The following is a 23,307-nucleotide window of genomic DNA, read 5'->3' on the forward strand; positions in this document are numbered from 1 at the left end:
CCTTCTCTATATCCCCTCTATATCTCTATATTTCCCTCTCTATCTATCCCTATTTATAATTTATATTTCTCTCTTTATCACTTTATCACACTATCTACATCTCTCTATCTATCTATCCATCTTCCTCTTCATTTATATCTCTCTATCTCATCCTTTTTGTATCTCACTCTATGTCCCCCTCTCTATTCCTACCTCCCTATCTCTCTATATATTTATCTTTGTCTTTACCTCTCTCTTTCTCTATATCTATTCATCTCCCTCTACCTTAATCTCCATTTCTATCTCTATCTTCCTAGATCACCTTTTCTATCTCTAGATATGTCTCTCTCTTTCTATCCATCCTTGTCTTTTATACTTTCTCGCTCTCTCTTCCTATACATTAATATCTATTTTGTATTTATGTCTCTATCTCTTTTCTAGGTATGTCTATCTCTCTATATTTCTCTTTCTATCTATCCCCCTCTTTATCTCTCCATATCTCTTCACCCTTATATCTCTTCTTATCTTTATCTTTATCTTTATGCATTTATGTCTCTCCCTCTCTATATATTTCTCTCTTCTACCTCTCTTTGTCCCTCTCCCCTCTCTTTATTTGGGTCTTCTTCTCCCTCTCTATCTCTATTTTCATCTATATAGATATCTCTCCCTATTGGTAATGGAGCTTGATTATCTTTCTAATTTAGGTGTTTTTGTGTTATCTATATTTGGAACTTAGTTCTTGATGAGGTTTGTGGAGTATTTTTTCCCTTTGACTTTGGTTTCTAGGGAGGGAGGGAGAGAGGTGTAGAGAGAGAAAAGGATCAAGATAGAGAGACAAGGAGAGACTGAGAGAGAGGGTAATTAAGGGGAGGGGAGAGCAGGCAGAGGGAAGTACCACCGAAGGGAGAGAGGTCATAGAAAGAGAGGGTAATTGGGGGGAAAGAGAATGTGTGTGTGTGTGTGTGTGTGTGTGTGTGTGTGTGTGAGAGAGAGAGAGAGAGAGAGAGAGAGAGAGTTAAGGGTAATTAGGGGCATGAGGAGAGGGGAGAGGGGCAAGTATCAACAAAGGGAGAGGAGAGATGGAGAGAGAGGTCAAGAGAGAGACAAATAGTAATTAAGGGGAGGAGGGAGGAAGAGAGAGGGTAATTAGGGGTAATTAGAGGGAAGTATCAACAAAAGGAGAGGGATAGAGAGGTTATAGAGAGAGGGTAATTAGGGGTAATTAGAGGGAAGTATCAACAAAAGGAGAGGGATAGAGAGGTTACAGAGAGAGGGTAATTGGTGAGAAGATAGAATGAGAGAGAGAATTGGGGTAATTAGGGGTTAGAATGAGAGGGGGAGAGGGGCAAGTATCAACAAAGGGACATACGGAGAGATCAAAGAGATGGGGGGAGAGAGGGTAATTGGTGAGAAGAGAGAATGTGTGTGTGTGTGTGTGTGTGTGTGTGAGAGAGAGAGAGAGAGAGAGGGGGGGTAAAGGGAGAGCGTGAGAGGTGTGTGTGTGTGTGAGAGAGAGAGAGAGGGTGATTGCGGGAAGAGAGAATGAGAGAGGTGGTGATGATATAAGATAAGAAATAATAACATGTCAAATTAAATTAAAATAATAATAGAACATATTATCAAACTCGTTATGATCCTAAACAAGTCAAACTAGACAACTCAAGGCCCTAAAACTAGGAAATGTAAATTATTAACACTATCCAGCAAGACACTTAGTTAACATCAATAAACTCTAATAGGGACAACGTATCTCATAGTGGATATGAATTTGGCTCAAATGGCAACTCAAGTTTTTCTTGTATCTACAACCTCCTTATAGATGATGCTCGCCCTCTCCTCCAAAAGAGGTGAATTTTCTTGCATCCACTTGGATCACAAAAGTAGTTAGACCAATCATTAACTATCTGAATAATAGCATATATCAAAACATTAGTTACACTTTGATCATTTGAGTCAAATATTCATTCATTTCAAAGTAACTCATTTAAACATTTAGCTAATATATCCTCTACACATTCATTCATCTCAACATTATTGTGCAAGATAGAAAATAGCAATGGTATCAAGAGAGGGGTGTAACATATCCTTGTTAACCCAAGTGTTATACTCAACATAATTGGTTGATGGTCAAAGATGAATATTAGTTGCTTGATACAACAAAAAAACCTTGTTGCATCTAATTCCTCTTCTTGAAAATGGCTTGTAGACTGGTCAATTTATAGATTTCGAATAGAAGTGATGGATGGATAAGATTCAATCTTGTGTAGTGCAAAGATGGAGTTGATCCATATGTAAGGAAAAATGATAAATCGGCAAGTGACATCATGTGATTAGTGCACATGATTGGGGAAAAGATTGAAAAGGATGAGGGATGAAGATTGAAAAGATGTTTTTTGGAGCATTATACCCTTAGCACCATGTGTAAATTTGACTCTATGAAAGAATGTGGAAATGATTAATTAGTTGACTAACTATTATTTGTTTATTCAATTAATTCTGGGGAATTCAAAAAAATTTAAATAAATAATATTTATTTATTTTATTTAGAGAAGAATATTGAGGAAATGGTTTATTTAACTAAATAAATGTGAAATATTCAACTAAAGTGAAAATATGAGAAGAAAACTCAAACCTTTTAATTTCATTGAATAAATAAAGATAATTTATTCTATTAATGTCACAAGAAAAGTTAGATTGGTTAACTAAATATTTGGGACTTATTTAATTATCATTAGAGTCCAATTATTGAATTTAATTGGTTTTAGAGCAAATATGTGGGGTAGATCAAATGTGATGATGATAAAAATGTGGGAAGGCATTTTAGGTGTCTATAGTAATACAAAAAAAAAAATGAATATTTTTATTTGAGTTCACACAAATTATGATAGAGGCATTCAAAGGTAGCATGGCAAATCTCATCTCCTCCACCTACAACACCTGTCCCAAGGGTTTCAAGGAATGAGAAAGAAAAACCCATAATCAAGGTAGAACATTATAAACTTCAACCCACTGGGCAACATGTGAACAACAACATCTAGAGGATTAACATAATCAAGGTTGGAGGGAAAGTTAAGAAATATATAAGGAAATAAAATGGAACACTCAACCAATACACACATTAATAAGAATAACATAGAAAAATAATTTTTTGATTCATATTAGAATGCATTCATGCACTTGATACATGTTGGGCCTTAGCTACTTTTGTGTAGCATATAGGTTTTCTTGTAATGTGTAGATTCACTACATTTGATGTATTTCATGTTAAGAGTAATGAAATAGGTGTTAAGGAATTTAGATCAGAGATAGAGAATACAATAGTCTGGTAATATGTAGTGAGGATAGACTTTAATAAGATCACTGCAATGAATATGTTTTACCTCTGATGTGTGTGTGTGTGTGTGTGTGTGTGTGTGTGTGTGTGTGTGTGTATATATAATCTTCTATGATAATATCGACAGCTTGCTAGTTCGTGAAACTGCCAAAGTTATTGGTTTCGATTCACAGCAAGTGTCGATGCCTATAAATAAAAGGATGAAGAGTCATGTCCACGTAGGGGCATGACTTCTACGTGGCATAAGCCATGTAGAGTCATGACCCTATGGGGACATGACCCTTCATTCAATGTCGTTATATATTACTTGCTTCAATCTGAATGAAGCTATATCCTTGACACTCCCTCTTAGCAAAAGAGGATTGAATTTCATAATTAAGTTTTAAGGAACACCATTCTAGATATACACATTCATTTGACATGATCATTCACTTACTAACACTTACTAGTGAAATACTTCATATCTCAGAGAGATATGGATTATCTGATATCCAGCACTCTGGGACAACAACTACTTGAAGTCTTATCAGATTACAACTTTGATTCTAGTGACAATTGTAACATTGTCATTACCACAAGTGAAATAATTTTAGTACTATGATATCCAACACATTTCGGGACAACAAATTAATGTAGTCAATCATGACATGATTGATCATAATTTCTGACATATTTCAGAACAATCATTTAATGATAACAATTCAATAACTCATCATAGCAAATTTAGTATCAAGATTTCCGACACATTCCGGGACAACAACTTAATGTAGTCAATCTTGATAACAAATCAGGCTATTGTGAAATTCGTCACATTACAATAGCGATCTTACACTTACATCACATGAAAGTTCGTCACCTTCCATGGCATAACACATACATGCAATATTGCATTCAAGATATTCATGAATATATCAATTATATGTTATTAAGAATAATATCATAAATTTCTATTATAATTTTGTCATACCAAGTTTACCTCTAAAGTCATAATTTAGTCATACCAAGTTTACCTCTAAATTTCTCTTATGTAATGGTATGGGATTTCTATATGCTTGGGTCGATTATGAAAAACTAGATTTACAGAAAGTTTGGTGCAACTTTGATTATCACAGTTGTTGGTGTTGGAAATAAGCCACACCCGGACCGACGATGGACTGGTCCAAGAGTGGCCAATAGCTCAGTGGTAGAGCACTCCAAGAGCATATGGAAGGTCCTAGGTTCGAGTCCTAGCTGGTCCATGTCTCAACATGGTATCAAAGCCAAGTTCAGGCTAGGAGCCCCAAGCACACGAGAGGTGTGGCTTAAGGAGGAGTGTTGGTGTTGGAAATAAGCCACACCCGGACTGACAATGGACTGGTCCAAGAGTGGCCAGTAGCTCAGTGGTAGAGCACTCCAGCAGTGTATGGAAGGTCCTAGGTTCATGTCCTAGCTGGTCCAAGTCTCAACAACCGTGAATCACAGTGGGGTTTAGGGGCTTCCCAAATAGTCCAGCTAGCAATTTCCTTAACCATACTGCCTCACGTGCTCCCATGGAGGCAGCCATATATTCGGCTTCAATGGAACTATGAGCAACTACTGAATGTTTTCTGCTAAACCAAGATATCATAGTTGATCCAAGACTAAAGCAACACCCTATTGTACTTTTACAATCAATGGAACTTCCTGCTCATTCAGAATCAAAATACGCTTGGAGTTGTATCTCAGCATTTTTATACTTCAAGCCAAATTCAATAGTGCCACGCAAGTATCTCAGAATATTCTTAGCAGTCATTAGGTGAATCGTCTTAGGTTCGCACATGAAATGACTTAACACATTGGTAGCATAACAAATACCAGGGCGAGTGTTTACCAGGTATATAAGAGATCCAATAATTTGTATATAGTATGTAGGATCTGTAGGTTCTGAATCTACTGCTTCACTTTTGAGCTTATGAAGATTTGTTTCCATTGGAATGGATAGAGGCTTACAATCTGTCATACCAAATCTGGTCAGGATATCAGTGGTGTATTTTTCTTGATTTAAGAAAATATAATTCTCTTTTTGCCATACTTCTAGGCCCAGAAAATAGTGCAGTAGACCTAGATCCTTCAAATTGAATTTAGCCACAAGATCTTGTTTGCATTTTGCAATGAGGTGATCTTCTCCTATTATCAACAAGTCATCAACATAGAGAACAAGTATTAACATGTCGCCATATGATATTTTGAAGTATATGTTAGAGTCTGCTTCATTTTTGGAATATCCTAGTTTGGAGAGATAACTATCTATCCTTCTGTACCATGCCCTGGGAGCTTGCTTAAGGTCGTAGAGAGTTTTTTTTAGTCTACACACAGAGATTTCTATCATGTGTAGCAAAGCCTTCAGGTTGTTCTATATATACTTCTTCCTCAATAACACCATTCAAAAATGTGGTCTTCACGTCCATTTGGTGTATCTTCCACCCTTTGGAAGCTGCAATGGCAATGATGGTTCTTACAGAAGTATATCGAGCAACTGGAGAAAATGTCTCTTTGTAATCAATTCCAGCCTTTTGAGAGAACCCCCTGGCAACGAATCTAGCTTTGTGTTTTTCAATACTACCATCCGATGCATATTTGATTTTGAATAACCACTTTGATGAGACAACTGATTTGTCTTTTGGTCTAGGTACAATGTCCCAGACATCATTTTTTAAGACAGATTGGTATTCCTCAATCATTGCATCTTTCCAAGCTTGACATGTTAAAGCCTCTTCAACATTTGAAGGTTCAGATTTTGTAAGTTTGGTCATGAGGGCAACATAGCATGATTGACTTCTTGTTTTCTTATTCTCTTTGAAGATTTCATCGGGTTCCACATTATTTTCTTCAATCATCTTTCTTGCCCATAGTGGTCTTTTCTTATTGTTAGGATTTTCAGCATTCTCGAAATTAGATGATTGAAGTTCATGATTTTCTATGCTATTCTCCCTTTGATTTTCAATTGTAGGATTTTCATCTGATTCTGCGGTTAGATCATCTTCTGCACTTAGAGATAGTTTATAAGCAACATCTTCTTCAAATTTGACATCTCTACTATTTCAATGGATCTTCGTCCTGGAATATAAACTTTGTATCCTTTAGTGGTTTCATGGTAGCCAACAAATATGCCTTTCTTCTTAGAGGGTTCTAGTTTGGTTCTCTTTTCTTTAGGAATGTGAATATACATGTGGCAACCAAAGATTCTTAGATGCTTAAATCTGGTTTATTTCATGTAAAGGCTTCTTCAGGTGTTATATTCTTTAGGATTGAATGAGGGCATCTATTTTGAATGTACACAGTTGTATTTGAGGCTTCAGCCCAAAATGAGATGTAGATTTTGATCATGCATCATGGCTTTAGCAACTTCGATGATGGTTCTATTTTTTCTTTCTGCAACTCCATTTTGTTGAGGATTATAAGGTACAATACACTCCCTCTTAATCCCGACAGAAATGCATAATTCTTTAAAAAAAATCAGAGATATATTCACCCCCATTATCTGATCTCTTAGTCTTTATTTTTCTCCCAATTTGATTTTCCACTAGGGCCTTAAATTCTTTAAATTTCAATAACACTTCATTTGATTCTTTAAGTTTTATGAAATAGATCCAAGTTTTCCTAGAGTAATCATCAACAAATATCACGTAATACAAGAATCCCCCTAGTGATGGTAATGGCATTGGACCACACAAATCATTGTGGACAAGTTCTAGTACAACTTTTGATTTGTGTTCACTTGAGGGAAATGACCCTTTTGAGTTCTTCCCTAGAACACATCATTTACAAGTTCCAACATGATCAGATTTTAGATTGGGTAATCATGTGGTATTTTTCCTATAGAAGGTAGGGCACTAAATCGAAGATGTCCTAATCTTCTATGTCAAATTTCATTAGAGTTTGATACTTCATGATTTAGTGCTTGTTTTTTAGTATTACATAATTTGTATAAACTACCATCTCTAGATCCTATAGGAATAGCATTCTTTATGTTAGAGTTTTTAGGCGAGAGTAGAACTTTATCTTCATGGAAGGTGACACGATATCCTTGATCAGCTAGTCCTGAAATAGAGACCAAATTCCTTTTGATACCTGGTACAAAGAGAACATCTTTCAATTGTAATGTAACTCGTGTTCTTAATTGAATTGAGCAGGTCCTAATTCCTTTCACTGGATAGGTAGAATTGTCTCCTATTGTAACTTCTTCAGTTGAGTGGCCTTCATAGGTTTAAAATTGATCTCTAAAACCGGTTATGTGTCGAGATGCTCCACTGTCAATTATCCACATATGTTTGTTTGAGTTTAGTTCGCTTGATAAGGCTAAGAAAAATAGAGGATTCTCTACTTCCTTGACTTCAGCTATGGTTGCTTAAGCTTTCTTTCTTTCTGGGCAGAACCTGTGAGTGTGTCCAAATTTATCACACTTGTAGCATTGAATCTTGGAGAAGTCTTTGCTTTTGTGATTATTTCCTCTCTTCCGTTTGAACTTCCTTTTCTTCCCTTTGTTGCTTGTGTTAGCATGTAGTGCTTGAATTTCTCCCCCTTTGTTTGGACCCAATCCTCTTGTGATTAGTCAAGATTCTTCTTGAGTACAATCATTCTTGAGTTGATCGAATTTTGGTAGTGTCGAACGAGCACTAATGCCTTGAATAAAGGATTCCCAACTGGATGGTAATCCCTTAAGTGCTATTAGAGATAGCTCCATATCATCTATATTATTCCCAATAGTTGACAATTGGTCTTTTAATTCTGAAATCGTCATGAAATAGGATGTGATTGTTTCTCCTTTGTTCATGTAGATATGCATTAATTGTTGTTTTAAAGTGAGCAATCTGCTTGCATTATTTATTTCATATGAGTTTTGAATGGTCTTGAACATATCATAAGTTGTAGTTAGTTTTGAAATGGTTGGGAGAATGTGATCTTTACTAATGAGATCAATGGGGGAAACCCCATAGATGTTCTATCAACACCTAGAGGAAATTGTTGTTGCAAATAACAAGCAAATTGTTTCTACAAAACAGGAGCAATAGGAGTAAAAACCCCAAGTCCAACGGAGGCCACATCAGTAGGAGGGGAATCAAGGGGGGCAGCTAAGGCCAATACAACAGTAAGAGGCACAACCTCATCTTCGGAGGAGTCATCGTTAGCATGGGAAGAGTCTTCAGAATTAGAAGCATCGACAGTCAAATGATCAACATTCGCATCTTTCCACCAAGTAGCAATACCTTTATGACGTGAGAGAGAACGATTTGTAGCTAAGTGATTCGTTGACAAGCATCTACGACAATGAAAGGGGAGGCCCTCATCTTCCAGTGATTGAGTCCATTGCCTATCCCAACCATAAGAACCATATCCCCAAAGAGAGGCATAAAGATGTTAATGTCGATAAGAATTTGATCAAAAGTAGAATGACCTGTGGAGGATGTGGTCTCATCCACCTTCAAGAAACAAAGCAATAAAAAAAACCCTAGCACAAGGTTAAAGCTCAATAGTACCATCAACCAAAGGCTTATAGGAATCACTCACCCAATTATGTAGATCTGGGAGCGAAGGTCGAATCCCAGCAAATCTACACACCAACCCACACCACAAACCACAACAGACCACAACAGGGGAGGTCTTGGCACAAGGAAGAGGACAAGATTTCCCCTTTGGAGGAGGAGCAACAACAAATCTAGCAACACGAACAAAGCTCTACCCACCAATAGTGCCTAATAGGAGGGTTGTCACATCAACAGTAGCACCAAGCCCACCAACAACAAGAGGAGTGACAAAAGGTGCTCCAACATGGGAACCCACACTAGCACCCACAAGCAAAGGGGCACACACACCATTAGCAAAGGGTTGGGCACCATCCCCATAAGAAACTCCCATAGTAGAAAGTTGAGACACAAGAAGGGCAACACAGCCCACCGACACAACAAAAACAAAGGGTACAACAGGAACAAAAGCTTTGTTTAAATTCTGCTAAACGGGAACAGTCGCAGCAATCGACGACAAAGCAAACATTGCAAAAGACATCGTTTAAATACCTTGCTAAATGTTGATTGGGTTTGTTGTAGCATATATCAAGATCTATACAAGTGCGGTGAGTTGAGGTGCCATGAAATTGACACACACCACCACAAAACATTTAGAAAACTATAAAAACACATAAAATGGTAAATATTATAAAAGTTATGTCTGGTTGAAGCAAGATTGCTCTTACACCCAAGATGATCTTGCATTGCACCCTAAGTAAAAGTAATTATAAAATTGGTGTTGCACTTTGACTCAAGGATTTAAGCTAAAGGATAACCAAGATGGCCAACCTTATCTTTAGACATTCATATTCAACCAACTTACCCTTCCACTTCACCAAATATTCTTCATATTCCCAAGTTTGTGTGACCCTCACTCTATTATTATCAATTATCTCTTCAAATTATTTTATTTCCTACTTAGGCACCTATTTACCCCAATATATCTATATTATGCGATCTAATTATCATTCATTGTACTTATACAATTCAATAATGTTAAATACTAATGATATACCAACATGCTCAAGATTTCTCAACAATTTTATAGGGACCAAATTTCTTCATTCTTAGTTTATTTTTCCTTCCTTAGATAAACCATCACTTCATATCCTACCTCATATTCCTTGTGTCTCATTTTTTCAACATGTCTCTTATACTTGTGGTTCATTACTTCAACTATTGTCTATCTTCATGATTGTCACATCCCCTAGGAACTTTATTTTCTTATGATATCACCCTCACCCCTTTGTAATTTGGACTAAAGGTGGGACATTTAATTGTAACATATTAGTGGAATTGTGTGTGTGTGTGTGTGTGTATGCATCGTATTATGAATTGTTGATGACTATTGTTAATGAATATGACTAAGTCATAGTGTGACGTCATAAAATTAATATATTGATTATGTTTTTTGACTAACCCAAATAAATGATTGAAATAATGAAATTGTGTGAGTAAATTGGTTTGATTGCAAGAACTCAAGTTACAAGGTGAGGTGGGTTTTATGATTCTATGAAGAGAGAGATGGGTAGAACACAATGTGAACCTTGTGTCGAGACTTTTTGTTAACATTTTTCCATAGGTTCACATAACTTGGTATAGAATATACAGTAAAATGTTTAAATAATCTTAATTAACAATAATTGAGTCAATGAGGACTTGGCCAATCCATGTGCGTAACCTTAGGAACCTAGGTTCCCATTCAATTTGCATTTATTCACTCATTTTTTATTATGTTTTGAGAGGCAATGATAATAAATCAATTAATTTCAACCAACCTTAGATTTGTAATTGTATATATTAATTATTGAATTTTTGTTTCGGATCAATATAACTCTCAAGGTTGCATAGCAAATAATTTGTATTTTCTCTCTTTGTGATAGATGTTCTAGTTGCGATTGACTTATGGGAGCTATGGGTTTCAACAATCAAATCCAACAATAATAAATTATTGCTTTCCTTTTACTAATAAATTACCTTAAATCATGTGACCAAATCATTTCATTTTATCTCCACTTATTAATATCTTACATCTAGTTGCTCTCTTGCACCCTAATGGTGGATCACAGAGTGTGATCCGGAAAGTTGATGCAAAATTGATACACACTTGAATCTAAAAATCTAATGTGCATAATATCTTATGTTTTTCCTACCTCAACAAAATAAGTGTCACATAAAATTTCCTTGATTCATCAAAACCAATCATTTGAATTAGCACTTCCATCAACAAATAATGTCTTCTACTTATTGCATCCTCTACTCCATTTGATTTACCACTACTATTCTTCAACACAAATGAATAACTTCACAAATATTAATCATTTAGCATGCCTTTGATTTAACTTACCTTAGCTATTTAGATATTGTAGTGCTTGATGATCAATGTAAAAAAAACACAAGAAGTTTTCAAAAAAAAGAAAGTTGTCTTCATTTCAATGCTTGCAAAATTACATACAACTTTTGATCAAGCTAAAAAGAAATTGGCATTTTACAAATTTTCACCAAAATAACCAATAGGTCTTCCTTCTAGAGTTAAAACAACTCTAATTGAAATTTCACTTGCATCACAATCAACTTGAAATAACCTATCAAAATTTAGCAAAATTAGCACAAGTTGTTTTGGCACTTTCTTCTCCAACAATTTAAAAAATTTATCAACTACAATAGTCCACTTGAATTCCTTCTTATCCCTACTCATTGGTTTAGTAAGTGGTGCATATTTCTTAACACACTAGACTATGAGGGGCTACCCTTAAAATGTAGAAATTACTTTGTAATAAATCACCTAGATTTCCATTGTCCACTTTCTCGATGTAAGGGTGTGTCAAGATGGTGTAGGAATGCTCAGGGGGATCACTTAACTATTCATGTTTTTAACTCTCAAGTGATAGGAAATGCTTCCTATTACAATGATGAGTCTTTGAATGGTTGTTATTCTCATGTTCCCCCATGGCTTCCAAGGGGGTTTCTAAAGTGATTGGTGCAACCATGTCAAGGCCCTCTCCTCCTACCTCTTTGGTTACTATTGGTGTGTTTCACCCACTTTGTGATCTAGTTGCTCAATTAAGTACTCCTTTAGATTTAACTCAACTTCACTATGCTCACGAGGCATTTGTTCAATGTTTGGCTCCTCTAGCTCGTCATACCTATGTTTCTATTATGCCCATGAAGAGGCCCTCTAAGAGGGAGAGCCCCCAACTTCCCCTAGATTTGAAGATTTGGAAAATATTATTTCCTAAACAATTGTACGAAGGCAAAAGAAAGGTCTTACCAAATCCATCTACTAATATCATACAAGAATGAAAGGTATGAGATGAATAGGATTTGGTCTAGTATTGTGTAGGTTGTTGATTCCTTAAATTTTTCATTTTTGTGTTTATGTTCTCGTCTACCCCATATCTCATAATACCCATTCATTTAATTCTTGGTTGCTTCATCGAACAAGAGCTCAAGCCCTTTCAAACCCCACTTTTATCAATATCAAAAACAAACTCTGTTTTTATATTAGATTTTGTAACATCACCCCTTTTTACAATTAAAAAAGTAGTTACTATTAAAAATTTGAATCTCATGTGCATGTTAGATTGTCAATGATAATCTTTATCGTATTCTAAATAATATAAGGCATAAGCTTTTAAGAAGGATTCTTAAATAATTCTTGACCATGCTCATCAATGAAGATTAACATACTTGCACCTACCCTTTTGAGTGCAAAAGTTAAAAACTATTGCTTGCTATATATCTTTAAAAGTAGACACCATTTTGTTCATGTAGTTAATGGGCAAGGTTGTTTACTGGCATACTAAATTCATGTTTGTTCTACTTAATTCAAAACGCCCCTAAAAGTCATCAAAAGAAAACTAAGGTAATAAGAAACATCGTGAATCAAATGAATTTGATATATAATATTACGTCAGGACAAGGTTTCTTTGGTTGAGTATATCCATACTTTGATTAGGCTAAACATTGGTGTGATCACTGATCTACAATTGCCATCATATATCATTTTGACTAAGGATCACTCCCATAGTCAAAGCAATAAGCAATTCATAATTATTCATCACGTGTATCAAAATACTTAGGATTTATAACATGAAGCATTTTGGAATCATATATAATAGGATGAACTTCAACTTTGGTAGAATAATGCACTCACAAGTAATTAGTGGACCAAAATATAGACTTACAGACTTCTAAAAATAGAGTGTACCATGCTCTCTCCAGGCACATTGAGGTTACTGCATCACATAAAATGTAATATTATTCTCGCGGTAAGAATATTCACCTGTACTGTTTTAACCAAATCATTCACGAGTTCACCAAGTTCAATTTTTTCCTTTAAAGAAAACGTCAGTTCGTATGCATGAACTTTAATGACTTCTTTTTCCTTTCGCAAAGTATCACAGATAGTGTTGAATGTTGATACCCGCTTATATTATGCATGTCTTTAACCTGGTTCTTAATTCATTAAATAATGAAAAAGATCAGAATAACTATAAAATGTTACACAACGGAAAACAAGATTATTAGGGAAGCAGTTGTGGAAATATATAAATTAGGTGTCTACAACATGAAATTTGCCATTAAACCAAGTGCCCTTTAGCTTTAATTCATAGTTTGATGTTAAAAAAATTAAAATTTTACAAGAAACTATAGTTAAATAACAAAAAAAAGCCCAGTTTGCACTGTAAAAAATAAATTGCATTGCTTATTTAATCATGCTACTCATTGTTACCCAATGCTCATGGATACAATGTTTCATGTACATTTATGTGTTCCCAAGGACACAAGTTTTTTCAATTTTATACAGGCTAAATATTGCTTCCATTATCATCATCGTCAAATATACTACCTACAATGTGGTTTCAAAAGCATATGCAACCTCAATGCACTGAGTCCTTAGTCTGCTGTAGTCTTAACATCAAGAAAAATGCTTACAAACATAATTTTGAATTGTAGAAATATCCATGTATAGCCCCATGTCACATTCAACATTAAAGCATAAAATGAGATGAAAATGGCTTTTGATGATTAGAACTTCCATGCTAGCAGTAAAGAAACGAAACCGAGTTTACCAACCAAAAAAACTCTTAGGAAGTGCATCCCTTGGGTTGAATTGTGGGTTCCGAATAAACATTAAAATACAAGGAGCTTTGAACTTTTCACTGCACTCTTTATTTAGAAACCAATGCTACCCACATAAGCTCCATATCATGCACCACCTTCAGTTTTTATTGCAGTATCATCTGTACAAAGAATGTTTCACTGAAAACTGAACCAATTCATAATAATCTATTAGGATGTACCCTAAGCCATACATAAAATTATCAAACCATCAATGAATATACAACTATTAATGCATTTCAACTAATGATTTCTTAAAACGAGATACTAACGGAGCTAATAAATTTATATAGGAGGAATTCCCAAAGAGAGTTCCAACCAAGAAAAGGATGAATAGATAATCCTGATAGAATAGTACAAATCAAGTGCTAAGGTAGGAAAAATGAAATGATAATCATTTTAACGACAAACAACTTAAAACACCTTCAAGGAAAAAGATTATTGTGTCAGTTCTTCCTACATTTGAGTAGGCAAAGCTTGTTTTTAACTAATTTAAATTTTGAATCCCTATTTGCAATCCAGGGCCAAATTATCCAACAAAGATGCTGAAATAAAATTTCAGACATGTTACTTCGTTTTTATAAGATGCTGACAACGAGACAGATTAAAAGATGGGATTAGCATGGACATCAAATCTAACCAGGTCAGTTTCCTTGAGAGAGAGTCTCTTAAGCACATTTTTATACAATTATTTGATGATTACATCTCTAATAAGACAATCATAAACAAAGCCATTGTCCATTTCTTGCGTTGCCCATGATCGTAGCAGAATGCATACTCAAAAAAACAATATGTAGATTCCATAAACAAAGCCATTGTCCATTTTAGACTATAAATCAATGTTCCACGGAATTTCTTGATGTGGGACAGGAGGACAGGTTTCGGCAACGGGGTACAAGGGGCCTAAGCTTGGGGATGGCGGTGAGATGGGAGGGGGATGGCAGCTAGGGGGCGGCAACATATAGTACTTGAAAAATTAGTTATAGAAATATGTATATCTGTATATAAAGAATAAGTAAACACATTGCAATGATTGCGTTGAACTATGAACATTAATTTATAACTTATTATTATTAACAATTAAGTTATTAACATTTAACTAGTAGTAGTTTTTAATTGTAAAAATCAAAATATCAACATCGAAACAAGAATTTTCAAATTTTCATAATGATGATTCATGATTACAATCAACAATGTTCAAAGTACACACTTCAAAAACAAAATACTAAATACTACATAGTAATACTAATGACTCATGACTCATGAGTCAATGGCTAATGGCTCGATGCCTTTAATCATCCCCAACTCTAAGCTCCTCGCCAAACTCCTCATCACTAGAACTGTTGGACCCCACATGCTCAAGCTCATCTACAACAATACCAGCCAGCCATGTCTATGTAGCATCATCATCAATCTGTTGTGGCTCTTTTGGCTCTACATCCCATTTGGTTGGTGGACTCTCCTTGTATGTAAGTGTGTTGCAATCAATGAAATGCAAGGCACTATGTACAACCACATGCTTCTCTGCCCTTCTAGAAGTAAGCATGTTCCTCCTAATGGAATGGCTGAAACTATAAGTAGACAAAATCCTCTCAGCCATAGTTAGAGGACTCGACCAATTCTGGCAAGGACAACTTATGGGACTCGCAAGTCCTAAGGCTCACCGAGTCGACTCACCACAAACTCCCGAGCTGAGTCCTAGAGAGTCCAAGCTACGACTCACCAAATCCTGGTATGAGACTCACGAGAGTCCTAGACTCGAACTCATGAGTCTTGACGCGGGACTCTTAGCAGCTCTAAAAATTGGGTTTTTTAAATAAAAAATTAAATTCTTTTTGCACTTTCTTGTCCAAACAAATCTGTTGCAACTCAAACTCGTCCATTTCTTCATATTTTGGCTCAAACTCGCCCATTTTCAATCATCTAAAAAAAAAATTGCGGGCATAGCCCCTAAACCCTCACACCCCTTCTATTCTTAGGTTTTTTTCATACCTAACACCTTGTGAAGCTTATCATTGTTGTCCCTCAAACCCATTAGGGTGTCCACTCTCAAACCCCCACTAGTTATTGAGTTTCAATGAATTATTAAATTTCAACTATTAAGTTTTTAAAGATCATAAGACGTGTAATGTTTGAATGACGACCAATTGATAGTCAAATTAGGCTTTGATGTTCTCTAAATGCATTAATTTCTTTTTGTTTTTTGTAAAACTACAGTTTTTTTATCGAGTCTCGAGTCCGAGTCTGAGTTCAAGTCCTCAAACTATGCTCTCAAGAACAAAAGAACTAGAATCTTGGAACAGCAAACTAATGGCTAGAGTAGTAGTCAAAGATCTAGGCCCATGCATACCCCACCACAACACGAGGCCCTCCTGTGACATAGTCCCCAGATCTATCTTGGTTGCCTCTAAACATCCCCAAAGAGTGGCAAATTTTGTACACTCTGTACGAATCAATTTGGCCTCTATAGGATTATACATTTTATCAATGGACTTCATGAACCCATCCCTCACCTTATAGGTGTGATTATGTCGGATCTTTGCACATATCACTTAAAATTAAATGCATAGGCAACCGTGTGTAAAAGAGTGTTCAACTTCTCCCATCTACAATGAATGATCAATTGAATATGCTCGATGTAGAATTTCAATGTGGCGTCCTCTCGCACAATAGCCTTCACTTGATCAAGCATAGAATCAATGCACTCATACACCTCTCCAAGGGAAGGAGCATTAGAATCCCCATATCTAATAACTCTAAAGACTAGAGTAATGATGAAAACAATATATTTGGCATCAGCCCAAAAGACATCATTCTTCACCACTTCCTTCACCCTCAACCCCAACAGTGTCTTTGACTCAGGCCACCGATTCTATTATGCTATCATAACCATTAGTTGCAATGCCTCTTGCAATTCAATGACTCAATTGTATTCTGCTATCATTATAATATTGATTCTCTACAAGTTTCAAGTCTCAAGAATTCCTTCTTGGAGAAGGACCTGAAGAGTGCATGTGAAGTGTGGTGATGCAGATAAACATTTGCACATCTCTACCATCACACACAATTATTTTGATCAAATTGATTTTACCCATGTCCTTGAGTGCATTATTCATGGCATACACACAAGGAGTCGACCAAATATGTCTATAGGCTGCCTCAATTAACTTCCCTGCAGCTTTGCACACATGCACTGCATAGCACTACCTGCACCACATTTTGTGACCCTGTTGGTTAGTCTCCAACATATCCCCTTGAGATTCGCGACATGGCTTAACATCTTGCAAGATCCTTAATTGGGATGGTATCGGTTTCCTGAATAGATGCATCTTTTGAGAGAAACGGCCAACTCAACTCCCTTTAAGTGGTATCAAAGCGGGGTCGCGGGTTCAAATCCCCTCAAGGAATGTTGAGAGGGAGATTGTTGGTAAGTGTCCACCATATCCCCTTAGGATTCGTAACATGGCTTAATAGTCTCTTGTGAGATCCTTGACTGGGAGGGTATTGATTTCCTGAATAGATGCATCTTTTGGGAGAAATGGCCAGCTCAACTCCCTTTAAGTGATACCAATTGTTAGGCCCACAATTATACTAAGAGGGGAGAAGTGAATCAGTATAACACACATTTTCTAAAATTCAGATTTTATTAACTTAAATCTAAATAACACAAATACATAAATGTGTGTAAACACTAAATAAATTGTTTTATATAAATGATATTACAACTTGCAGAGGCACCAGCCCCCCTCATTCACTTTGTGAGCACCAACCCCTCATTCAACTAGAGGCACCAACCCCTCACCCAAAATTGTAGTCACAAGAGTTATAATTCCCTTATCAATCTGAGATACTTTTCACACAAATCTGCCAAAGCTCTGATCACCAATCTGCCTCCAAGTCTGCAACAGGTCTGATCACAAATCTGCCTTAATTCCTTACTCAAATCTGTCCAAAACAAGGATAATAATCTCAAAGGTTCTTCATAATACACTCCTCTTCATTCACTGTATTGGAGCCTTCTTCATCACCTTTAAGTCTGATATAAATCAGACCAAAAGAGTTTCTTTTTAATATGCAGCCTTTTCCTCTATAATTTCCAACTTCTCCACCTGTCTTCTTTTCATTCATTTTCAACTACTATTTATATTTCTTATTTTAAGAGTCATTTCCTTCAACGAATAGTCACAAGTCATAACTGTTCACACTAGCAACTGTGTCCCATCGCCTATCACCATATCCTTTGGTGAATCGCATCTCTTATGGAGCGGTTTAGTATTAGTAATATAAATCGCACCTCTTTTGTAATGATCTCCTTTCAATAATCGTATTCCTTAATTAGTTTGTGCTTTTCCAAAATTGCATTATAAGTTCGTGCCATTACAAAATAAAAATCATGCCTCTTCACAAACGTGGCATTAATATAATTGATTTGTATGGACTATTAGTATATCACTACTCTTCACAACTCACTGACTTGTATATTGATTACTTAAAGTACCTAATCGTTTGATTGCTCCAATACCTTCTTTATTGCCTTAGTCTATTTCCAAACAAATCGAGTTTGTTGATCTTTATTAATGATGCCTTCTACAAACATATGATCGCTGCCTTCATGAAAAATAATCATTGCCTTTATGATATATCACTTCTGCACATTAGTTATATTCACTGCCTTTCATTTATATCTGTTTGGAATTCTGGAGATATAAGTTAGCAAATCTTAGAGTAATCCCTTGTCACTGTTAAAATAATATTAATATCTTCTATAATAGTCATCTTCCATTTTTAGTGGTCATCTTCTATTTTAAGTTGTCGGAGTTTGTTAAGTTAGCTTTTTATTATGTAATTAGCTTTTAAGCTTCATTTAGCTTTCACATGTGTATATCGTTCAATGTAATTATCCGATCATTGAATCATTCATTCAATTTATTTTTCATGGTATTAGAACATGGAAATTAAAAAAAAATTTAAGTTTTTGTTTTAAAAATTTTCGAAGTTTGTATTGAAGAGATTGTTTTTTAAACTATTTTGTTTTTTTGTTAAAAAAAAAAAGAGCAGGTTCTTTTTCTCTTCCTGGGCGGATTTTTTTTTTGCAGGTTGAAATTTTTCTTAAGGTTTCTACAATTTTCGACTAGGGTTTTGACCTTTCAATTCAAGTCCAAATTTTTTTCTGGTTGCAGATTCTTGGTGGGTTTTTCGAGACCTCAACTAGGTCGTCGTCAGATTTTTATGGGTGCATCGTTTTCCGTCCCTCGATTTTTTGAGCCATCGGATCTGCATTTTGATTTTAGATTCTTGATGGGTTTTTCAAGACCTTTTCTGAGTTGGTCTCAGATTTTTCTAGGTGCCTTGTTTTTTGTGCCTTGAATTTTGTGCCAACGAATTTGCCTTGGAATTTAAAAACAATCAGCGATTTCTACTAATTCTGTGGACGTTGGGAATTTTGCAATCTTCTAGGCACCATTTATGCTGTTTTAAGTTTGCAGAAAATTTTAATTTCTAGGTTTCTTCCAAACCTCGAAATTCGTGCCTTGGAATTCGTGCCATAATTCTCCTATAGGGTTTCAGTTTTCTCAACAGCTACTTCTATTCTGATTTTTAATTAGAATCTTTTGTCTCATTCTTTGTGCCTTCACTAGGTTGACCACGTTCCACCTCAGTTTCTGTGATGGCATCTTTGACCAACATCATGTTGGAACACAGTCAGAAGTTCAACGGCCTCAACTACAACACCTGGAAACAGCGCATGTTATCGATCTTTGAGTATCGTTGCCTTGATCAGCTTGTTTTGGGCAAGGAATCTCGTCCTACAACAGCAGGTGATGATCAAGACAAACATGATGTGAAGAATCGAGAGGCTGTCATGCTTATCAAACTCTCTATCACAGATGATCAACTCCCACAAGTGCCTTCAAGTTAAATAGCAAAAGAGATCTGGGATCTCTTGAAGGATCTTCATGAAACGTCCGACAAGAGCCGAGCTTTCATTCTGAAGAATATGTTGTTTTCTATCATCATGGACGAGAAGTCATCTATCCAAGCACATCTCATGTAGATCAAGGAGATCCGTGACCAGTTGGAAGCTATATAGGCCGAACCATGGTGGAAGAGGAAATGGTAGTGATCACGCTGAAAAGCCTTCTCAGATCCTACGAGCATTTCATTGATACTCTCAATATCTCATCTACTAGTGTTGATCTGAAATTTCCTGATCTCTGCAACAAGCTTCTACAGCAAGATCGATGGAAGTAGCAGTTTGGAAGCAACGCTAGTTCGTCCACTGAACAAGCCTTCATAGCTGAAGTTTTGGATAAGAACAAGGGTAAAGGTCAATCCTTCCAGCAGAAGGGGCAAGGTCAATATAGGCAGTCTTTGAAGTAGAAAAGTATACAGTGTAACTACTGTCATCAGTTTGGCCATATGAAGAAAGATTGTAGGAAATTGTTGGCATCCGTCCAATCTAGGCTGGGAGGGTCTCAGGAACAAAAGAAGGCTCATGTTGTAGAGCATTCTGAAGAGGAGTCAACCTTCTATGCTTTGTGATAAGAAAATTTCCTGTTTAGGTGGTTTTCACATTTTTTTCCTCAAAAATTGTTCGCAGGGTTTCGAATTTTTTTCCTTAAATTATTATCTGTCATCCGCAAAACTTGCGTGGGATTTCTAGGTTTTCACGATTTTTTCTTCAAAAATTGTTAGCTGGTTTTTACGATTTTTTCCTCAAAAATCATCTGTAATACACGAAGTTCGCGTGGGATTTGTGATTCGTGAAGTTCTCTGGTTTTGATCGATTTTTCTCCTCAAAAATCGAGCTTTGTTGCAATCAGTTTGGGTCGCACCTACCAAGGCATACATCTGCAACTGTGGTATCTTGCAGTCAGTTTTGGAGTTGGTACTCCTCTGCAAAAGGGTTTGCTGAATTTTTCCCCAAAATCATTGTTTCAGGCTTTAGTAATTCGTGTGTCAGATCTCTAATTCGCGTGTGAAGGCTACATTCGCTTGGATGGCTTTTGGTACTCTTGGTCATTTACATTCTACAGATCCTGGGAGGGTCTCCGTAGCAGCAGAGTGTTCTTTGCGTCTGTGATCATAACACCTGTAGTGTTTTCTATAGGGTATTGAGTACAATGACCATTAGGGAGGGTGTTAAAGTAATATTTATATCTTCTATAATGGTCATCTTCTATTTTAAGTTGTCGACTTATTTAGCTTGTTAAGTTAGCTTTTTATTATGTAATTAGCTTTTAAGCTTAATTTAGCTTTCACGCTTAATTTAGCATTTAGCTCTTTAATCTTTAACTTTAACATTACGTTCTAATTATAAAACATCGCCTTGTAACCTCTATATATACGTGTGTATATCGTTCAATGTAATTATCCAATTATTGAATCATTCATTCAATTTATTTTCCAGTCACTGCCTTTCACTATCTGTTGTAGCATTCATTCTTCATTGCTCTATGTTTTGTTTCTTGCCATAATACAGTCTGATCAACATCTCTAACATATACTCAAATTTGACATCAATGACAACATCTCAACAGGCCCAACCTCCTCTATAGCATCTTTGAGGATCTAGAACTGAAAATAAGCATCCTTGTGATGCCCTGAACAATCAATAGCCTTAAGGAAATAAGGACCCATTGTAGATGCAACCATGATATTGGTGAGTGAACGATGCCTAATGTCTGTCCAAACATCCAAGACTATGCTGCATCGACTTCTGATCCAAGTTCTCTTCATCTTCTCCATCAGAATATTAATCTTGGAATACTTTTGATCCAAGATAGTTGCCCTCAATCTAATCTCCCTTAGTGGCACATATGATGGTCCCACCCTTATTATCTTTCCCATAGCTTCCTTACAATAAAGAGAGCAAGCCACATGGAATGGAATGCCATTGGCAAAGAAGAATTTGCTAATGGCATCATCTACCTCATCCTTTGCTTGCACATTGAATAAATCTACCAATGGTTGTGAAGATGGACTAGCCATCTTGCATTTCCCCATACCTGAACTGGATGGATTCGGTGGCCTTAGACTCTACAAAGTAGAAGTAGAAATTGTAGAACTCTGATGACCCCTACACCTTTGTAACAAAGTAGCAGATGCAGATACTTCATCTTCATTACAACCCCATAATTTTAGTATTTCAGGCCTATATTTAAGGTTACCTTCCAACTTTTTACCTATATCCTAACCTTTGCCTTGGACAAGAAGCAACTAAGCAATAATTCTAGTAATGCTGCCAAACCATTCAAGATTACACATGTTGTACTAACACTTTCTAGTGCCCCTAGTGGTACCTTAAATGCAAATTGTTTTAAAGGTGACTTCAGATCAAAGGGGCCCTTGGCCCATTTTTGCAGGATTTGAAAAGGGCAGCCATAATTTTGACTCCCAAATAAAACTTGTCTCAGTTTGCGTGTTAGAGTTGCTCCCCACTGCTTCTATGCCAGGATCATCAGAAGATTTATTTTCACTTTGAATTTCTACTTCAACCTCTTGACTCATGCTGTGAGAACTCGTAATTGATAATGATGCTGCAAAAAACAATGATTTAAAAAAAAAAAAAATAGAAAACCTATATGCTGCTGTCCTAATTTATTAATTTGTCAAATTTAAAACAATGACAATTATTTTGGCATTTGCTGTTGCAGACAGTATTTTTGTTGTATTTCTCAGATCTCAGTAGAAACTAAGAAAAACTAATGTAAAATATTAAAATATTGCCATATTGCTGTAGCAAATTAGCAATGCAATGCAAAAGTAAAACTCAAAACTCAGATCATGATTCATCAAACAATTCAAATTTCAAACACTAATAGAAAACAATGAAAAAGGGGCAGTGTATTCATGGTTTTGAATGAACAGCAGGGTTTTCAATCATGAACAAATAATAAAGCTTTGAATGCCTACATTCAATCTTGATTCTTGAATCACGTTGTTGAATCTTGTTGCCTTCCTCTTGCAAGAATGAAGAATCTCCTAGCTTATGGCCTTGCTCCCTCTCCTTCCAGCTCAGTCTCTACTAACTGATTTTGTCTCTGTGTGATTTAGAATGAGACCATATGTCTCTTTTTATAAGTTTTTGAGACGCCTTGGGGGTTGGGATCAAATTAGGGTTAGGTTTAGTCACTTTGAAGTGACTTTTTTTTTTTTTTTTTTTTTAAATCTTACATTTTTCTCTTCTGCCACAGGAGTCCAAATTAGGGTTAGGTTTAGTCACTTTGAAGTGACTCTTTTTTTTTTTTTTTTTTTTTAAAGCTTACATTTTTCTCTTTTGCCACCAGCTTAATATATTGAATGAGTCCATAAATAAGTACAAAGTGTCTTCTATTAAATTTTATT

General features: G+C 35.9%; 1 protein-coding gene across 14 annotated transcripts in view; it reads right to left on the reverse strand.

Annotated features, from left to right (window-relative positions):
* Positions 1-12,720: 12,720 nt before the first annotated feature.
* LOC131043555 (protein ENHANCED DISEASE RESISTANCE 2) overlaps positions 12,721-23,307 on the reverse strand; it is a 138,214-nt gene continuing 127,627 nt past the window's right edge. For 8 of the 14 annotated variants that reach the window (XR_009105553.2, XR_009105544.2, XR_009105539.2 and 5 more), the window contains one exon: positions 13,515-14,107. The gene's annotated coding sequence lies outside the window, so the exon portion shown is untranslated. Of the gene's footprint in view, positions 13,074-13,514; positions 14,108-23,307 lie in introns of those variants that run through there. The other 6 variants (XR_009105552.2, XR_009105549.2, XR_009105540.2 and 3 more) reach the window with 2 other exon arrangements.

The sequence above is a fragment of the Cryptomeria japonica genome, chromosome 2 (genome assembly GCF_030272615.1).
Source record: "Cryptomeria japonica chromosome 2, Sugi_1.0, whole genome shotgun sequence".
NCBI lineage: Eukaryota > Viridiplantae > Streptophyta > Pinopsida > Cupressales > Cupressaceae > Cryptomeria > Cryptomeria japonica.